The 18,662-nt window shown below is 45.7% G+C and overlaps 1 pseudogene; it reads left to right on the plus strand.

The window, feature by feature from the left end:
* LOC146201910 (histone-lysine N-methyltransferase PRDM9-like) overlaps positions 1 to 18,662 on the plus strand; it is a 76,722-nt pseudogene that overhangs the window by 14,147 nt on the left and 43,913 nt on the right.

Raw genomic sequence — 18,662 nt, forward strand, 5'->3', positions numbered from 1 at the left:
TGGACAGCCTAGTTATATATATATATATATATATATATATATATATATATATATATATATAAGAGAAGGGTTCAACGCTGCTGAACCGAATGTGGAGCGAAAGCATTAGCTGCGGGTGACCGAGCGTTCTTCTTGTCCTTCTTCGTCGTCTTTGTCGTCTCTTCTCGTAGCTACGCCTCTTCACGACTCTGCGGCCACCCGAGGTCTCACTTTGGCTGTCGTAGTGTTGTTTTCACAACAAAAATGTCCGACTGCGGCAACATACAGTTTTGGTAGCTGTAGTGGACTAGCTGCACAAGCTTTACCGACACTGGTCCAGCACATTAATAAAACACTTTCGCGGCAGTATTTGAGAAGTAAAATAGTCCACAAAAACTTTCCACGTTCACAGCACGGTATGGCACAGCGAAAACGCCTTTCCGTTCAGCGTGCACTACGCTACAAATGAACATGACGAGAGATCGACTTTTCGGTGAAACAGTAACCAGCGATTCCGTTATATCAATCTGTAGCTCGTCACTAGAAAGTAATCAGAGTGGCAATATTTATAGGCTAGCAATATGAACAACCTCGCCGCAAATCACTCACCTTTCCGAGAACGACGCGTCGGCCGTCGGCAAGCACACTGACGCATGGTTCTTGTACCCACCAGCCCGTCAGAAAATTGTCTGCTTCTATAGATTTATAAGCTTTAAACTGGTCTCGCGTCACAGTTCCGTGCACAAGATAGTCTTTTATGTAGTAGGTCAATTCTACTCGCGGCAGCAGACCCACGTCCCGCACCACGTCGGAATCACCGTAGTCGCAAGCATCGCCGTGCCTTTTCAAAATACCAGTGTTTCTCTACTCCACGCAGACCACGCGCGTATCCACTGAGCCGCATATTTACGCCGACTTGTGCACAACAATCGCCCCGCGTATCACCGTCGCGCTAGCATGCGGCAAATGGCGACCTGCCCAGTAGCCGCCAGCGCCCCTTACTGATGACGTCAATGAGGTGGAATGCAAAATCTCTGTCAAGTCCAACGTGCGAGAAGGATGAAATCAGGGTCTGGCAGGCTGGCATAGCTGGTTGGATGTCGGGATACAACCAAAAATTCCGGGAGCACTGCAGAATCAGCAGTGGAGAAATGCAAAAGCCCGAGCGTTGCTGCTGCCCACGGTACATCGGACGCCCCTCGTCGAGCACAACCAGCGATCCGTTGAACGCACCAAAGTTCACTGGCGTTATATTGCTGAGGCAAGGCAGTCCCCGATTGAAGTACATATATTCCGCTTGACAGCCCACCATGAAAGGCACTAATTAGCTTCCGCGCTTCAAAAACGTGATGGAAATAATATAGAGTAAGCATTTCAAAACCACCACCAGCTATTCTTCCAATTTCTGAATTTTGGAAAGGAAACATCGAAAATCCCCATGGGTACAGTACAGGTGCCTGTAGATCGAAGGGATAATTAGGAAGCGTTGCATGATGATATTTGATGATCAGCAGTAAGCAGTTTACCAGATATTCTGACTATATTTATGTGTATACTGACAGCTCCATGTCTTCAATATTAATCAGCGTCCGAATTTGTGATTCCGCATAGAATGAGCGACAGTCATGCAAACTGGCCCACGCGACAGAATCGACTACTGAGATTTACGCTATTAAGTTGGCTCTTCATTTCATCTCATCGGTGCATGATCGCGTATGTGGGTAATCTTTAGCGACGTTCAGTCCGCACTGAAATCTCTTGACAGCGGACAGCGGTAGTTCCATATACCATGGAAAGCTGAACTGGAATACGCTGCCGAAAACCAGCTTATTATACAGGGTCTTGAATATTTGGGGGCTGGGATTTAAAAAATTCCTATGCAAAATCTACTGCTCCATTCGAGCTTAAATAACGTTCATAAAGTAGAAAAATATCGTCTACCTTATCTGATAAGTGATTCAACATCGGTACTTGCCTAGATTTTCCGAACTCGAGAAAAAAAATGCTCTCGGCGGCGTGCACAATTTTCGCAGAAGAGAGTCGAAAAGCTATTTTGACATGATGCGTCATCTGTCGGGCAGCGAGGCAAGCGTGCAAACGGCCGGGATGAAGCTTGTCTCACTGCTCGACGGATAACGCATCATGTCAAAATAGCTTTTCGACTCTCTTCTGCGAAAATTGTGCACGCCGCCGAGAGCAGTTTTTTCTCGATTTCGGAAAATCTAGGCAAGTACCGATGTTGAATCACTTATCAGATAACGTAAACGATATTTTGCTACTTTATGAACGTTATTTAAGCTCGAATGGGGCAGTAGATTTTGCATAGGAATTTTTTAAATCCCAGCCCCCAAATATTCAAGACCCTGTAGATTTGCAATGGATACCCGGACATCGCCTTATTTTCGGAAGTACAAAAGTGGATACGGCAGCTAGGCAAGCACACTTGCATGCCCTCATTTCTGGTCTTCCGTTCTCTAGAGGCGTATTGCGCCGTTTCTTGAAGACCATGCGTACTGATATGAACGAAAAGGTGGTTTGAGCCAAACCAGAAAATTCTGTTCTACATTTCATCGATCCGTTGTTGCAGTTTTTTAATATTCCGACATCTATTAGCAGAAGTTTGGAAACCCTTCTTCACCACTTTCGCTGGGAATGGCTTATACCCCAGTCAAGCGTGCAAGTTAAAGTGCACTTCCGCGGAGTGCACTTCGCAGCTTGAAAGAGACTTTACGCTACGCAGTGCTAAACGGGAAAGCGAAGTGCACTCGCATAAGCACTCGTTGGTACGAAACTAGCAACTGAAAAACATGTTTTAAAAAAGAAATTGGAACCTCCAAGCGCGAAGTTCAGCAAACTGCTTTTAAAAGTAGTAAAACATTCCAAAATGCTTAAAATTTCACACCGGGCCATGATTCGTAGACCCTTTATCAACGAACACCATGAAAGCCACCATAACCATGAACAATAACAACCGCCCCCTAACTGAAAATGGCGTAGCCGCAGTAGTGCACCCCTTATAATGTGGAAGTTGCGTACGCGGTTACATCACGTTTTTGTTATTTTATATTTTGCCCGTCGCTATTATAAAACATTTCATCAAATTAAAATACGTACAAAACACGTAAAATCAACTTGTATACATATCTTATTACATAATGCATTTGTGACGAAGAAATTTCTGCCAGCGAGGCTACGCGCTCAGCCCTCGAAGTCTGTTTTGCGAACGCACTCCGACCTGAGTGCACACTATGGCAAGTGCACTTATGTTACGCTATTTAGCAGCGGCAGAGTGCATTTTTCGTAAGTGACACTCGCCATAAGTGCACTTTATTTTGCGCGCTTGACAGGGGTATTATACGAATTACACGGAGTTACACGGCTTACACGCTGGGAATGGCTCTTCAACGTATTGGCCGTGCAGGCAGCCCATGGTGCTTTTGTAGCCATGAAAATGAGGATGTTACTCGTCTACTATTGGATTGCCGGGCGCATGACAACTTCCTGTCGCGATTGAAGAGAGACTAATACCCCTGTCAAGCGTGCAAGTTAAAGTGCACTTCCGCGGAGTGCACTTCGCAGCTTGAAAGAGACTTTACGCTACGCAGTGCTAAACGGGAAAGCGAAGTGCACTCGCATAAGCACTCGTTGGTACGAAACTAGCAACTGAAAAACATGTTTTAAAAAAGAAATTGGAACATCCAAGCGCGAAGTTCAGGGAACTGCTTTTTAAAGTAGTAAAACATTTAAAAAATGCTTAAAATTTGACACCGGGCCATGATTCATGGACCCCTTATCAACGAACACCATGAACAATAACAACCACCCCCTAACTGAGAATGGCGTAGCCGCAGTGGCGCACCACTCATAATGTGGAAGTTGCGTACGCGGTTACATCACGTTTTTGTTATTTGATACCCGCCGCTATTATAAAACATTCCATCAAGGAAAATATGTACAAAACACGTAAAATCAACTTGTATACATATCTTATTACATAATACTTTTGTGACGAAGAAATTTCTGCCGGCGAGGCTACGCGCTCAGCCCTCGAAGTCTGTTTCGCGAACGCACTCCGACCTGAGGGCACACTTTGGCAAGTGCATTTATGTTACGCTGTTTAGCAGCGGTAGAGTGCACTTTTCGTAAGTGACACTCGCCGTAAGTGCACTTAATTTTGCGCGCTTGACAGGGGTATTAAGCGCTCTTCACAACATACATTTCAGTGTAGAAAAGTTGTTGGGCCTTGGCCGACGTGTGCAAAAAAGAATCAATCACTTGCGGCGTTTATATCATTCCTTAAGGACCAGTGGCATCCTTGGTAACAACTATAGTTTGTAGGTCTCGCCTAGTCAATGTTAGAACTCTTACCTACCTCTCTCTGAGCGAGTGAGTTAATATTGTTGTTATTTGATTTTTCTGTGTTTGCGGAAACAAGTTTGTTATTCTTCTTGTTTTTTTTGTTAATACTTCAACAGCTTTGTTATTTACTTTGCTGTTTATACCAAATAAGCTTTTTTTATTCTGTCCTTGTTTAATCGCATCTATATTGTTTGGTTTGGTTTGTGGGGTTTAACGTCCCAAAGCGACTCAGGCTATGAGAGACGCCGTTCGACCACCTGGGGTTTTTTAACGTTGACATCGCACACCACGCGGGCGCCTTGCTTTTCGCGATTCGATCTCGCGTCCTTGGGAACAGTAGTCGAGCGCCGTAACCACTGCGCCACCCCGGTGGGTGTATCTATATTGTCACGTAGTGGTGACAAGGCCGTAGGCACCAAAACAGAACATGGGCGTGATAGTAAGGAAATTAATTCTTGATTGGGCTGACTTGCGCCCCCAAAATAACTAAGCAACTCGGCGGCGGCGATAGCAACAAATGAGCTCTTTGGTCGTCGAACTAGGAATGCCGGCTTCACGTGTCAACACTCGGTTTAAAGGCTGCGAAGAAAGATGGAGTTTAAACCGCAAACGGTGACTAGCACAACCTAGAATATTGTGAAATATACGCGAGTGGCCGGATTCTTCGAGCAACATCTCGGAGCATCTTGCGCGACCAAGGAATTGATAAAGCTGCGTCTCGCAACCGAGCATGATCACACAAGAAACACTGAATTGATACGCGTGCCAGAATCAGAGTGATAAAACACTATGCCGGCGGCTGTCCAAAAAAAAAATAAGAACGAATACAGATTTCAATGGTTTGCGGCATTACTCCCCCCTTAAAAAGGCATAGACCCGGTGCTTACAAAATAAACACAGAAAGGTAAACAAAGCACTAAATATCAAAATAACTTTAGCGTGCATAATAAGGTTTGAGGCGCACAACACGGACGACTTCTGGGCGCGATGTGGTCTTGAAGTCGGGGATGACCTCGTAGCCGAGCTGCCCGATGCGTCGACGGATTCTGCATGACCTGAACTACTGCCGCAAGAGCTTTTCACTCAGTCCGCGGCGGCATATCGGCGTTCAAACCCACACTTGGTCCCCCGGCCTGCGCTCTGCGTCGCGTCGTCGCAATTGCGACTTAAGTTGTACCGCCGGGCATCGGTGTGCTGCTGGTCTTTGGTACACAGCCGGGCGAGTCGTCGGGCTTCGTCTGCATGCCGCAGGCAAGCGGTGACGTCGGGGTTGTCTTCTGTAACGTGCGGCAGCATCGCATCGAGCGTCGTCGTGGGCTCCCTGCCGTGCACAAGCTTGAACGGCATCACTCTGGTTGTCTTCTGGATGGCCGTGTTATACGCGAAGACCACGTACGGCAGGATGGCGTCCCAGGTCTTGTGTTCGGCATCGATGTACATAGCAAGCAGTGCGCAATAGTCTTATTTAGACGTTCTGTAAGGCCGTTCGTCTGCGGGTGGTAGGTGGTCGTCCTCCGGTGGCTTGTTTGACTGTACTTCAGGATGGCTTGAGTGAGCTCTGCCGTTAATGCTGTTCCCCTGTCCGTGTTGAGCACTTCCGGGGCGCCGTGTCGGAGGAGAATTTGGTCGACGAAAAACTTGGCGACTTCCAATACGGAACCTTTAGGCAGTGCTTTTGCTTCGGCAAAGGGTAATGTAACCAGTAGCCATCCTTGCTCACGATATCGTCCAGGAATAACAGCTCCTCGTAAGCGAAGTGACACTTTTCTGATTTTAATGTCAGTACTGATGACCTGATGGCATCCAGCACTGTCCACAGCCTTTTCAGGCGGTCTTCAAAGTTTGGCGAGAGCACAATGACGTCATCCAAGTATACCAAACAAATCTGCCACTTTACGACAGCCAGGACAGGGTTCATTACCCGTTGAAACATGGCTGGTGGGGAGCACAAGCCCAATGGCATTACCTTAAATTCGAAGAGGCCGCCTGGTATTATGAACGCTGTCTTCTCGTGGTCTCTTTCGTCGACGTCAGTTTGCCAGTACCCGCTCTTCAAGCCCATGGACGAGAAATACCTATCGTTGCAGAGACGGAGTGTCGTCGATGAGAGGAAGGGGGTAGACATCCTTCTTTGTGACATTGTTTGAACGGCAGTTATTAACGCAGAAGCGAAGTTTGCCGTCTTTCTTCTCCACCAAGACGACTGGTGCCGCCCTGGGGCTGTTCGATGGCTGAATTACGTCCCCGCGAAGCATTTCCTCAACTTGATCGCGGATAGCCTGGCGTTCGCGTGGCCATACACGGCAAGGTCTTTGACGAAGAGGCTGGGCGTGTTTGTCTGTAAAAATAAAAGAGTACTGGAGAATCTGCATTGGAGTAATGCGAAAACAAGGATGCTGCTGTTGGTTGCTTCTGGTTGCTTCTAGTTGCTTAATTCACTTCTTGTTTACCCCTTTTAGTCTTTGGTACTTTCAAATTGCGCGCCAATCACTTCATATTCCCTTTTCGCTTCTACTTCCGGTTGCGTGACGTCACATTCTCTACGTCACATTAATTTACTTCTTGTTTACCCATTATAGTTTATGGTACTTTCAAATTGCGCGCCAATCCCTTCCTACGCCCTTTTCCGGCTCTACTTCCGGTTGCGTGACATCACATCCTTGACGCCACATTAATTCAATTCTTGTTTACCCATTTTAGTCTTTGGTACTTTCAATTTGCGCGCCAATCCCTTCATGCCCTTTTTCGGCTCTACTTCCGGTTGCGTGACGTCCCATTCTTGACGTCACCCTAATTGACTGATTTAATTAACAATTTATTATTTGATACATCTTGAAGTCACCCTAATTGACTTACTTAACTATTTTAGTATTTGATACATTCAATTGTGGCGCCAAGCAATTGCCTAATAAGACCATTTTCTCCTTTATTTGTAGATGTTTTGCCTCTAATTAATTACCTAATGAACTTATTGGCCGTCATCCGGTAGGCAGTTATTTTGGATTCCGAAGCAGAAATTATGCCGCCATCTTGGGTAGATGTAAGCGGCCCGTGATCACTAACTACGCCGCCATATTGGCGACATGACGTAGCCTATGGTGACCGCCATCTTGGATGGCACCGCACTTTTGGTGACATCACATGACCTAGGATGGACATTAAGGCGGTCGAAATATTGGGTGGCATTACGTGACATATGTTGGGCCTTAGGGTGGCCACCATCTTGTTTGACTAGCGTGGCAACCCAACACGGTGAACACTGCTTCGGACGTTTAACTTAAATCTAGCCCTTGGTCGTCACGCGACAGACCCAGACAAACCGACGTGAAATCGCCAAACGTGAGAATTAAAAACAGATAATATTCTCTGTAACCCAGAAGCGTCCATACAATGTATCCATACTATCGACGCGCTTCCTGTTGCTATAAGCGTCCCGAGGCATTCTGGTAGCCCACCGCTCGCCGCGGGTGGAGTTTCTCGGAAGGTACGCCCACGCGTCGAGCTTCCCTTCGCGTCTGGCGTCGAAAAAGAGAGGCGCAGCTCTGCGTACGGTTCCGCGGGTGCGTGTGCGGGCCTCCAGGATTTCAAAGGAACAGATGGAGGAGTCAGGGCTCGTGTCATGAGCAGCGTGCATGGCGTGCCTTTAGGATTGAAGTTGACATCAAAGCTGCTGCAGACGGTTCTTCGAGAAAAGTCACTGCTTATCATCACAGGTCTATAATTCCGATACAGGTACACTAATATCGTAATAATAACTCCGTTCAAATACAGGTAAAATTGATTGTTTCTCTAGCAGCGAAGCCGGCCAGGTAAGATCCGCCTGAAGCCTTCGGTCGGCAAAGCTGGCTTCACCACCCGACAAGTGCACCGAAACCCGACTTTTCCTCATGGTAGCAACTTCGCATTGAAAACAATCGTGCCAGACTGAAGGCCACCTTCATTTTGTACTCAATTTTGACTTCGTCCAGAAGGCTATAGAGTTAACGCCGCCGGTAGGAGGCCAAGGCTGCGCTGCTGACCCGGCGCTCCGCGCAAAAACTGACAGTGCGCATCATTAGGAGAAGCACTTCTTGCAGGGGCACGGCACGCAGTTCGATATATCGAATGTTCCTCTGAGCGGGAGTTCGATAAAGGCAAGCACCACTCCTACACTTTAGAGTGGGGCTTTCAAGGGGATATTCTCAGAGTTGGATACGAGCAGTCGCTCCATATATCCGGGATGTACTGCTATTGACTTTTTGGTTCTGTAGTTTCGGTTTCAGATTACCGAAGGCTCTGCCGATCACAAGCGAGTACGTGATCAGACGATGCAAACAAAAGCTGCAATATATTTGTTGCTTTGTAGTTTCTGTTCTCGCAAGCTAAGCTACTCTGGAACCCGGAATGATAGCGACTGGATAAAGCGCTATTATGCAGCAGTTTTTGTGTGGCACACGTTATCGCATACTCGCGAAGTTGGAACCCATCCTTGGGAAACTAGAACCCGAAATCGTTTAACAGAAATTTAATTATGAATTATTTACTGAACACAGGCAAATATGACGCGGTGAATATTGTTTACTAATGTCACGCGTACTTCCAAAGTAAAACACACTAACAAAAATGTGGTCTCTACCCAATTTAAACGCATTCCTTCCATTTTCTCTGCCCTCGGCACTTTTTCTTAAATAATAACAAAGGAATCGTGCATTCTTATTTTAATGTGGCTCATCCGTTCCACTGATTCGTTTCAGAAACGCAGACCGGAAATCACGACAAGCGAATCAAGGACACACAGGTACAATTGTGTTCTGCACGCAGGCTCTATTATTTGTTGCTCTGTACTTAATTTACGCTAGGCCAACTCATGCAACTAAGGCGGGGGCACGTTTCCGCCAGCCGCTTGTTTTTTTTTGCCCTTTGGAAACTGAAAAGAATTTGGCCTGAAATACTGGAGTGGCCTAAACTGACTGTAAAATATAGGCCTATGTATGGTCATTGTCTAATCCAAAAAATATGGAGGTGTATTCTTTTTAGTGGTCAAAGTGAGAATTAAAACCTTTTGCGCTGACCACATAATTCATGCATAATTTCAACCAATTGTAATTGTGACCACAACTGATTAGGGAGACAGTACTCTGTTTTTGGCCACCCCTGTCCGCTGAGCGATTCGCCTTTTGTACGTCGCTTGCTTCCGGTCACGTAACAGTAATGATGACATTGAGATACGTCAAGGCTGTTGTCCTTGCAATGTAGCTTTTATTTCTTTTCTTTTTCTTCTCTTTGGCAGGGTTGTTAAGGGCGGGTAGTGGTGGTGAAAACATTTTACTGTCAAAAAATGCCGAGGAGGCTCCCTTCCTTACATGGCGGGTAGATATACCTCGGTGTGTGGTTCGAGACTGCCATCGCAGACTGCAGTCTACGGCGCCTTTTGATTCTCGCGGTTATATTCCTTCCCTATCCTCTCCTATTGCTTTGGCGAAGGAGCTCAGTGCGAGCTTATCCTCAGGTAGCGCTCGTAAAATGGGTGGCGCCCACTTCCCGTTCGTGGAGACATAAAGGGCACACAAAGGTGAAGAGAAAGGAAAACTCCAAACCGCAAGTCTCCCTCTCGTCCTTTCGGGCCTTGTAATTGGAGTGAGGCGCCCGACTTTCTGATGAATATAACTCGAAGGGAACCATGGGAGGGACTCCACCCTCCTTTTCTTCCATCGAAAGAAAGGAAAAGAACTTGAATAAGGTACGCGGTGACGGCGAGAACACTGTCTTTTACGTAGCCACTCGTCACTACTGTCACGTGAACAGATGTGAACGGCGTCCGGAAAGCGAGAACCCTTTGCTGACGTCATCAGAGAGCACCCTTTAGTTGGGTGTGGCCAAGTATAGTAAGTATATACAGTTAAAACTCGATTTAACGAAGTTGAGGGGAGCCGTGAATTATTTCGTTAAATCGAGAACTTCGTTAAATTGAATGAGGCATTTCTTGGGCACATAATTCAGTACATTCGATTACAGTAAAACCTCGTTAAAACGTACCCGCTTAAACAGTACTTTCGTTTTAAAAGTAGTAAAGTCAAGTCCCCGACTGAGCACCCATTGAACATAATGCATTTTGCATCCGCATAAACCGTACCAGCTTATCGCGGTCGTAACGGTTAGCACGTACCATTTTCACTTTTCGTCGCACTCGCGCGTGACGAATTCACGCCGGTAGCACCGACCCAAAGGACGGTTCGGCTAGCGGCGCAACAATCTTCCCTAAATACCGCCGACGGGACGGCAAGCCACACAGCTAATGACAAATTGGCGCCAAAGTTGGTAATCATACAACTAGCGCAATCTTTGGGGGTCCGTATGGTCATCGTCATGACCCCCCGCGCTACTTTCGAGTGGGTAGCGCCAACACCACGACCGGCGCCGCTAGCGCGTATGAAAAGAAACAACAACAATTCTTACTAAAATTCTAATTTTGGGGTGCTGTCTACAAAATAGACCAAAAATTAACACTTTTTCACCTTTATTTCTCGAAAAAAGGTTCGTTAAATCGGGACAAATCACGGAATCGGTTTCGTTATTTCGGGTTAGTCAAAGCATTGAACCCTATGGGTGTCTGAGGGGGAATTAGGATACCTTCGTTAAATCGAGATTTTCGTTAAATCGGGTTTCGTTAAATCGAGTTTTGACTGTAGTGCTTTAGCCAGAATGACGCGGGCAAGTCGGAACGTTGTTAGGCGCTGGAGCGGCTTTTTCTTTTTTTTTTGCAAGTCAGCATGCATTAATGGAGGGGAAAAGGAGTAGCATCATCAGAACTAGCAGCGAAACCCGGCCACGGCGGCCGGGTTCGAACCTAGGTACCCCAGCTCAGCAGCCGAGCGCCTTAAACACCGAGTGTGATCTTTGTCTTTCGCTTTTTTTTTCTTTGCCGTTGTTTACTGCGATGTATTTCTATTCATTATTATTAGGCAAGATTGGCTAAGAGCTCGAACTCAGGCCAGAAAAAGAAGGCCGCTTCCCGACAGTGTCAGCCTCGGGTGCCGCCTCCCCTCAATGGACGCCACGCAGAGGCAGAGCAAAGAGGACCCTTCGAGGGTGACTGCTGCGATGAGCCAGGTGAGTTAGTTTTATCAGTCCTTACAATTTGGAATCACTAGAGGGTTCACATATCCAGTGAGTCAACTTATTTGCGGTAACTCCGGATGTTCCCTAAAAATTTCTAAGGATAGGTCGCGTCTCTTAACCGGCGGTCATCTTTTAACCAAGCTTCATCAACTGACGTTTGATTAAATCAGCGGTGATTGATGGACTGTTCACAACTGCTTTGTCTTTCCCTTGCTTGAATTCTATTGCGTTATCCTCTTGTGGCTCCACTTGTCTTTCCCTGCTTCAGGATAAAGGCTTTTGACTGAATAGTAGTGCGTTCAATAAAATACTTTTTGTGCTTTGTGGTGAACATGACAGGGACTGAAACATCACATACACAGCTTTTCCTCACACGTATACTAGATGAGTATAACAGCTCGTGGATTTACACTGTGTAAAAAAATCGCAATATTTTGCGGGCGATTTGTGGCATGTTGTAACACCTAAAGTCTCACCTTATTCACCTTTAGAAAATGGTGTACCCAAGGATGACGACAGGCGCTACCCGAAGCGTGCCGTGAATAAAGTCCGCTATGCGGAGGACGGAGAAGACTGCGGCAAGGGTTCGTCCGGCCAGCCCTCCTGTGAGTGGGCAGCCAGAAAGCACTGACTCAGAGAAACGAATAGCTGGAGAGGAAGCACATTAAAAACTAGCACTAAACCAACCAGGAGCAATCCCAACGATTTATTGCGGGCTGCTTTGGAATTAAAGGGAATAGTGATGAAAAAAATTGGCAACGATTTAACCGTGGTATAACTAAGACGAGTGTTAGCTCGGTTATCAGTGGTTTTTGCGATGTTTAGCGTTCATTTTAGATTCTACTCCTCGAGACCTGTCAAGGATGTATGACATGACTTTGCTGCATGAAGTTTTCAATTTTAATGACAATTATCTAGCAGTAATTACTTTGATCCGCATTTACTGTAGTCCAATCCTACTCGATATAGTCTGCCAACGATATATGATTTTCATCTAGCGATGACCAGGTGAGATGATGAGAGAGAATGATGACCAGTGATTAGTAGAGCGGTAAGATAGTCGTGTGGTCCTGTGCCACCATAGCATATCACACCAGCAATATGACTTATTGCTGACCTTGAAGGTCATTGCGAATGACGGAATAAGTTTTCACCTTTTGCACTGAATAGAGATAACATTCTAGAGGTGTAAAACTCTGGTAGACTTGGCAGTAATGGAATTACAGTAATGAAATTACGGCACTTTAACTATATTTCGGCAATTCGTAAGGTAATGAATTACTTTTGCGGTGTGGTAATTTATTATTCTAATAAATCACTTTTTGGCAGTAATTTCGCAGAAAAAGTAATAGTTTCCTTTCGAAATTACTTTTACAGGACACTGCTTTTACTAAAGTTCAATACTGCTATTTCAATAGACAACACTATAGAGTACCGCGAAAGCACGAACTACGTGCGGCTAGTCAGGGCTTGCGTAACGTATCGGCAAGAAAGAGACAAAATTAAGCAGAATTCTGCGTTTGAGACCTCCTGCCCCCTGTGTAGCCGGGCCTCATAGTGTGGCTACCCAATGGGCAGTTGAAACCATTCCCCAAGCAGCAGGATGTAAGGCGCGAAATGGCTCCCGAAGGGACGTATGGTGCAAAACAGCTGAAGTTCATAACTACTTGGGAGAGCGCAGTGTCACTCCCTGTTGCATCGGCTAGGGCACAGTGGTGACTTATTACCCTCGTCGCCACGGGGCGAGAGAAGTGGGCGTGAAGGGAGACAAACAGATGAGTCCATGGCGTGAGCATTACTGAGCGCAAGGTGATGAGGTCCATTCTAGGGACCATGGACGCAATAAATAGTGCTTCTTCGGGCCTTCAAACGGCGGAGACAGCTCCGGGCCAGCGAAATGCAGGGTTCGCCGCTCATTTCACGAGTGCTCGACCATGCTTGTTTTTTGTTGTTTTGTTGTCATTGTCCAATTTTTTTTATTGGCGAGTGTTGTAGGAAAGAAGGAGGATATCGTTGTCCGGGACAGAATTTTGCGGAGAGATGAAAGTGTGCGTCGCTTCTAGAGAGCTGTTTTGTTTACTAGCATTGCTTAGTTTATGCATAAGAGAGATGAAGAAAGTAATTGAATTTTTCAACAGAAGAACTTGTAATGTAATTCCATTACTTTAGAAGCAGCAATTAGTAATGTAATATAATTGCATTTCTCCAATTTGCAGTAAGGTAATTAGTAATATAATTTAATGCCGTTGCAAAAGTAATTTTACCATGCATGAACTTTGGGATGTATGGCTTTGCAGACCCACACTTTGAAACTAAATAGGCAGTATAGTGATAAAGATAAGTGTTGCAACGGCTTAACTTCAGCACAGCTTTATTACCGATGCAAGCGCACAGTTCTGAGCTCAGTTTCCGCCTAAATACTGGTGAAATACAGTTTTTTGGGGGAAAGATAAGCTAATGAAGCAAAAACAAGATACTATGCTTCGCTTCTACAGCCAGATACTATAATTGTGCATTATGCAACAAACCTATAATTCCGATATTGCTGCTCGATGCTCTTCTCCAGCGCAAATTATGTTTACCCCAATTTTTTTGTGATCAAATGCAGCTTTGCCTGAGACGTCTTCCAGCGGGTCCCGCTACCCCAGACGCCAACGAAAAGAGGTCAGCTACATGGAATGCGAAGAGGACCCCGACGAAGAATACCTGTGTGAGCTATCTACAAGTACCGGATTATAATTTCCAACACAATGAAGAAAATGTGCACTTGATGTAAATGTCTCATTACTACGTTGTGATCCCCCACCCAGTATTGCTCCGTTAGAAAAGCTGTCCGTTTTAAAGCTTTTTTTTTTTAACCTAACAAGAAGCAGCCAAAAGAAAAAACTGAATGTTTGTTGCGGGTGGTTTTTCAGTGCAGTAAGGCATATGCCATTGTTACAAATATCTGTTGTTTTTTGACATCATCATTGCGGGACGGCTAGTCTACTATATCGTTGTAAGCAGTCTCAAGCGGTGCTCTTTGTTATTTGTATGTCTTTCCCTACGGAGCGGCCACCCGGACTCCTCTGCACTTTTAATGCCTGTTGCACAGGAGCTCTGTGAAGATCGAATGTCTGCAGTGTGATTACCTGTCCAAGCTTGGACACTGGCCTCTTCTAGATATTGTTTCCTTCATTGAGTCAGCTCGAATTTTATGCAAAATGTCTGCACGCTCACTGACTTTTCAAAAGCTCGACGCGGATACTCCGTTTGCAGTTTGTGACGATTGCGAGACCGACCACCCTGCAGACTGTCCCGTGCACGGCCCATTGACCCATGTCAAGGATACGGAGGTAAGTGCAAACATGCCCCATTGGAAACGCTGCGGATCTGCGGTCACTAGCTGTTCTGCAGCCGTATACACATACTGCCAGCAGCACCTCGTTCTACTTACCGTACATTGCTGTTCCTTCTAAGGGTGTTGAACATCAATTTTCTGAACATTGTTGTTTAGATACACTGTTAGACAATACCTTTCTTAGTCATTATTCCTGGCTCCTTTGAGATTCGCCCCCTGAGTTGCTTCGCAAGGCAACATCGTTAAAGAATCTCGATTACTCAGATATTCTATTCATGTCCTGACATCCCTAACTGCATGTTCCCGAATCCAAGTCTCTGAATACTGCCTGGAAAAAAGCGATGAATAGCTGTGAAGATATCAGGTCTCCTCGATTTGGCTGCACTTACGGCACGTAGTTCACAAAAGTGTCGTGGCAGGTGCCAGTAGTGCGAATGCAGCTCGACATCAGCGCCCTGTGTGGCGCTACCAAATCGAATGCAGAAGTGCCAAAAGTGCAAGCCTTGTTGTCTGCTACGGGTTTACGGGTGCGCCGGACGTGTCTGTCGGCTGTCTGCTCCACGATCGGCGTTTTTGACGTTGTTTGCGACACTCCTATACTTCTATACTGTTTGCGACCCTTCCATTCACAGCGGGACTGCGATTACTATGCTTTGTGTATAGTGAATCAGATGAACATGGCTGACATTCTGCAGACAGCTTCAGAGTGAATGTTGATCAGTTCAGACAGCCTGATCCACAACATTTTCTTCGTTCTGTATGGGTTAGAGCAACATATTGTTTATTTTTTGGGGTGCCACAATGAAACTGCACACTCAGTGGCGGCGATAGCAAGCGTGCTCGGCGGTCGTCGAGAGCAGAATCCTTGCTGCTTTTGGCCGGGCTCAATTTTAAGTCGACATGGAAATTTCGAGAACGGACAACTACAACTAGAAAAACGTCGAAGCTAGCAGTAATTGCGAGCGGCATCGAAGATTTGATATAGATCTGGGGGCGTCTCACGTCGCAAAAACAGTGATAACACCGCATGCCGCTGGCTGTGAGCACGAAGAAACAAGCGAAAGAAAATTTCGCAAGAATAATCAGAGAAATATCTCTGAAGGCTACTTGATTCGCAGGCAAAAAGCCCTGCTCATAATTTAGCTCTTGTGCTTCGCCTAATCGCTGCGCACGACTCACCTGAAGCCGCTTCTTGAGTGCGCCAGCACTTTATATTTTTCAAATAAAAACAGCGCTTTGTGTCTAGGCCACGTCTCCCTCTCATTTTCGGGCAGCAGCTGCGCTTCAGCGCTTTATGCCCGTGTCATCGGCTGCCACACAGACTCCCAGAGGAAAAAAGAAAAAAAAAGAATCCTTAGCTGGCCAACAAAGAGCGCATTGCTTTCAAAACTCAACGTCGGTATCGTACAGTAGCCCTCCTCCGTCTCCCAGTGCGTAGCAGCCGCTGCCATCCAACACGGGAAATATTTCCCGCTCCACGCCGTTCAAACAAATGCGCATGTCGTCTGCTGCTGTCGCGCGTGCACCGCTTGCGCTTGCTTCGGTGAGAGTGCCAACATGCAGAGAACGTTTGCACTTTTAGGCCTGCACATTACCAAATCGAGGACGCGAGTGCAGGTGGCGCTCACTGCACTTCTCAAATCTAGTGCCAGAGTGCAGCACTTTTGAATTGGGGCAAAAAGTGAAGCTAAATCGAGACCTATTGTGTCTCCTTGCCACACACCATTCCTGTGAGGATTTTATTTGTTCCTATATGAAAAATTATGTTTGCTGTGCAGCGTCAGCAGATATATTCCGCTTTCGTCTATGGCTCATAGATATAGTGGTTCTGCAATACCTGCATGGCTGATGAGGTTTGGTTTGACTCTGGATTCGCTCTGCGCATTTCTCGATGAAGCGGTCAAGGCAAAGGATAACGCGAAAAAGACATTTCATAAGACGACGCATCTGATCTTTGTTTTCTGTTCTTTCCAAGTGCCTTGAGAATATAGAATGTGAAAGGTTACTGTAAGCGTAGGTTTTACAATCCCATTGAATAAGGTAAAAGGTGATTTCTCTGTGCCTATACCTTCGCCGTGTGCGCTGCTAATCTACCTCTTGTTGTATTCTGTTTGATGAAACAGGTAATTGAGAGAGTCGTCTTCTTGTTCCAAACGTGTATAGTGCGTTTGTGAAGGTCCTCGACGGTGCTCTCATTTTAAACTATCTTGGCTTTAGCGAGCTGCACAAGTACATTGCAGACATTTTCCTCGAAAGCCTATAGTAAAACTGCATTCACTCTAATTAGTCAGATATACTTGAACTCCTACATTTAAAATTTTATTTAAGTGCGTGTGCCGTATTTTCTTTGATCGTATTCTACTCATTTTCCATCTTCCATGGAATATGTCGCTTTAGAATGTTAAATCTGAGATTCATGCTCATCCCGCTTAGTGCAGAGTAACTTCTAGTGGGATACTTAATTGTTTTATCAAAGCATTGCGATTACCAGGGAAATAACGCGGCGTGACGACACTCAAAGATAAAACTCCGATAGTCTCGGAAATGGCATTGGTATCCCTGCGACGTTTATTCACTTTCCATAATCGACGTTGAAAGATTCATTTGTTCAAGTTTGCGCAAGTGAAAATAGAGAAGAAAAGAACTACGCCTCGGGCTACTTTCCAAGTCAGATATGTGCCACGCTGGGGATGACTGGTAGCAGATGTCAAGTTTTTATTTTGTGCAGGAAGAGGTGTTCGGACTTAAATGCGGGTTAATTGGATCTTACCGCGGACTCCCTCCATGCGACTTACGAATACACGCATATACGGAATATCACGTGCTGAAGGGGCACTGAAAAACCTATCAGTACGAACCTTTATAGGTTCGTACTTATAGGTTTTTCAGTACGAGCGGTCGTAAGCATTATTTACGAAGACTTATAATAGAGGAGTTACAGCCATCAGAAGTATACTGTGTCATGATCCTCTTCTCTTCCGTCTCCGATGAGTTTCTCTTTCCTGTATGGTCATGTGGCCTCCACAGCGAAATCCACCCTCCTCTTAGCAGCAAGCGTGCATTCATGGCGCCGCCTTGGCAGATATTTTTCTAGCTTTTTGTTACCCGAGCATTTCCAGGGTGCGGGGACAGGGGGACCGCAAGGGACTTCTTGTTCAAAATTGGTGAAGACAGCGGTTACGAGAGTGTATGAAGCGCACAGCACACCGAACCGCCACTCTGCATGGACAAGGACAAGGAAATAAGCCTTTTTTGTGCGTGGTTGTATGAGTACAAAGAAACGAAAGATGAAAAGCGCGCAGCGAGCCGGTGACACAAATACACTCTTTAGCCATCAGTCAGAGGGACGGACCAATGGATGTCATTCCGGTTGTAATCATCTACAATCCAGCGCAGAGAATGAAGGTAGCTCGAGGTATGTATGTATGTATGTATGTATGTATGTATGTATGTATGTATGTATGTATGTATGTATGTATGTATGTATGTATGTATGTATGTATGTATGTATGTATGTATGTATGTATGTATGTATGTATGTATGTATGTATGTATGTATGTATGTATGTATGTATGTATGTATGTATGTATGTATGTATGTATGTATGTATGTATGTATGTATGTATGTATGTATGTATGTATGTATGTTGATTGTACCTTTGGCGCCTCCTACTGATTGGTGGCGACGTTGATCCCAACCCTGGGCCCATGACTAAAACACAAGAGGAAAAGTTGGGCAACGTTGCTCTTGCGGTCCAACGAATGGAAACTAGCCATACTACCATCTTGGAATCTTTGAATAAGGTCCTTAACATCGCATCAGCCTGAAGAATGACTTGGATGCACTAACAAAGCGTGTGGTTGAATTGGAATCCAAAATCGAAT

Source organism: Amblyomma maculatum, chromosome 1, assembly GCF_055883805.1.
Source record: "Amblyomma maculatum isolate TAMU_Amacu chromosome 1, ASM5588380v1, whole genome shotgun sequence".
Classification (NCBI taxonomy): Eukaryota; Metazoa; Arthropoda; class Arachnida; order Ixodida; family Ixodidae; genus Amblyomma; species Amblyomma maculatum.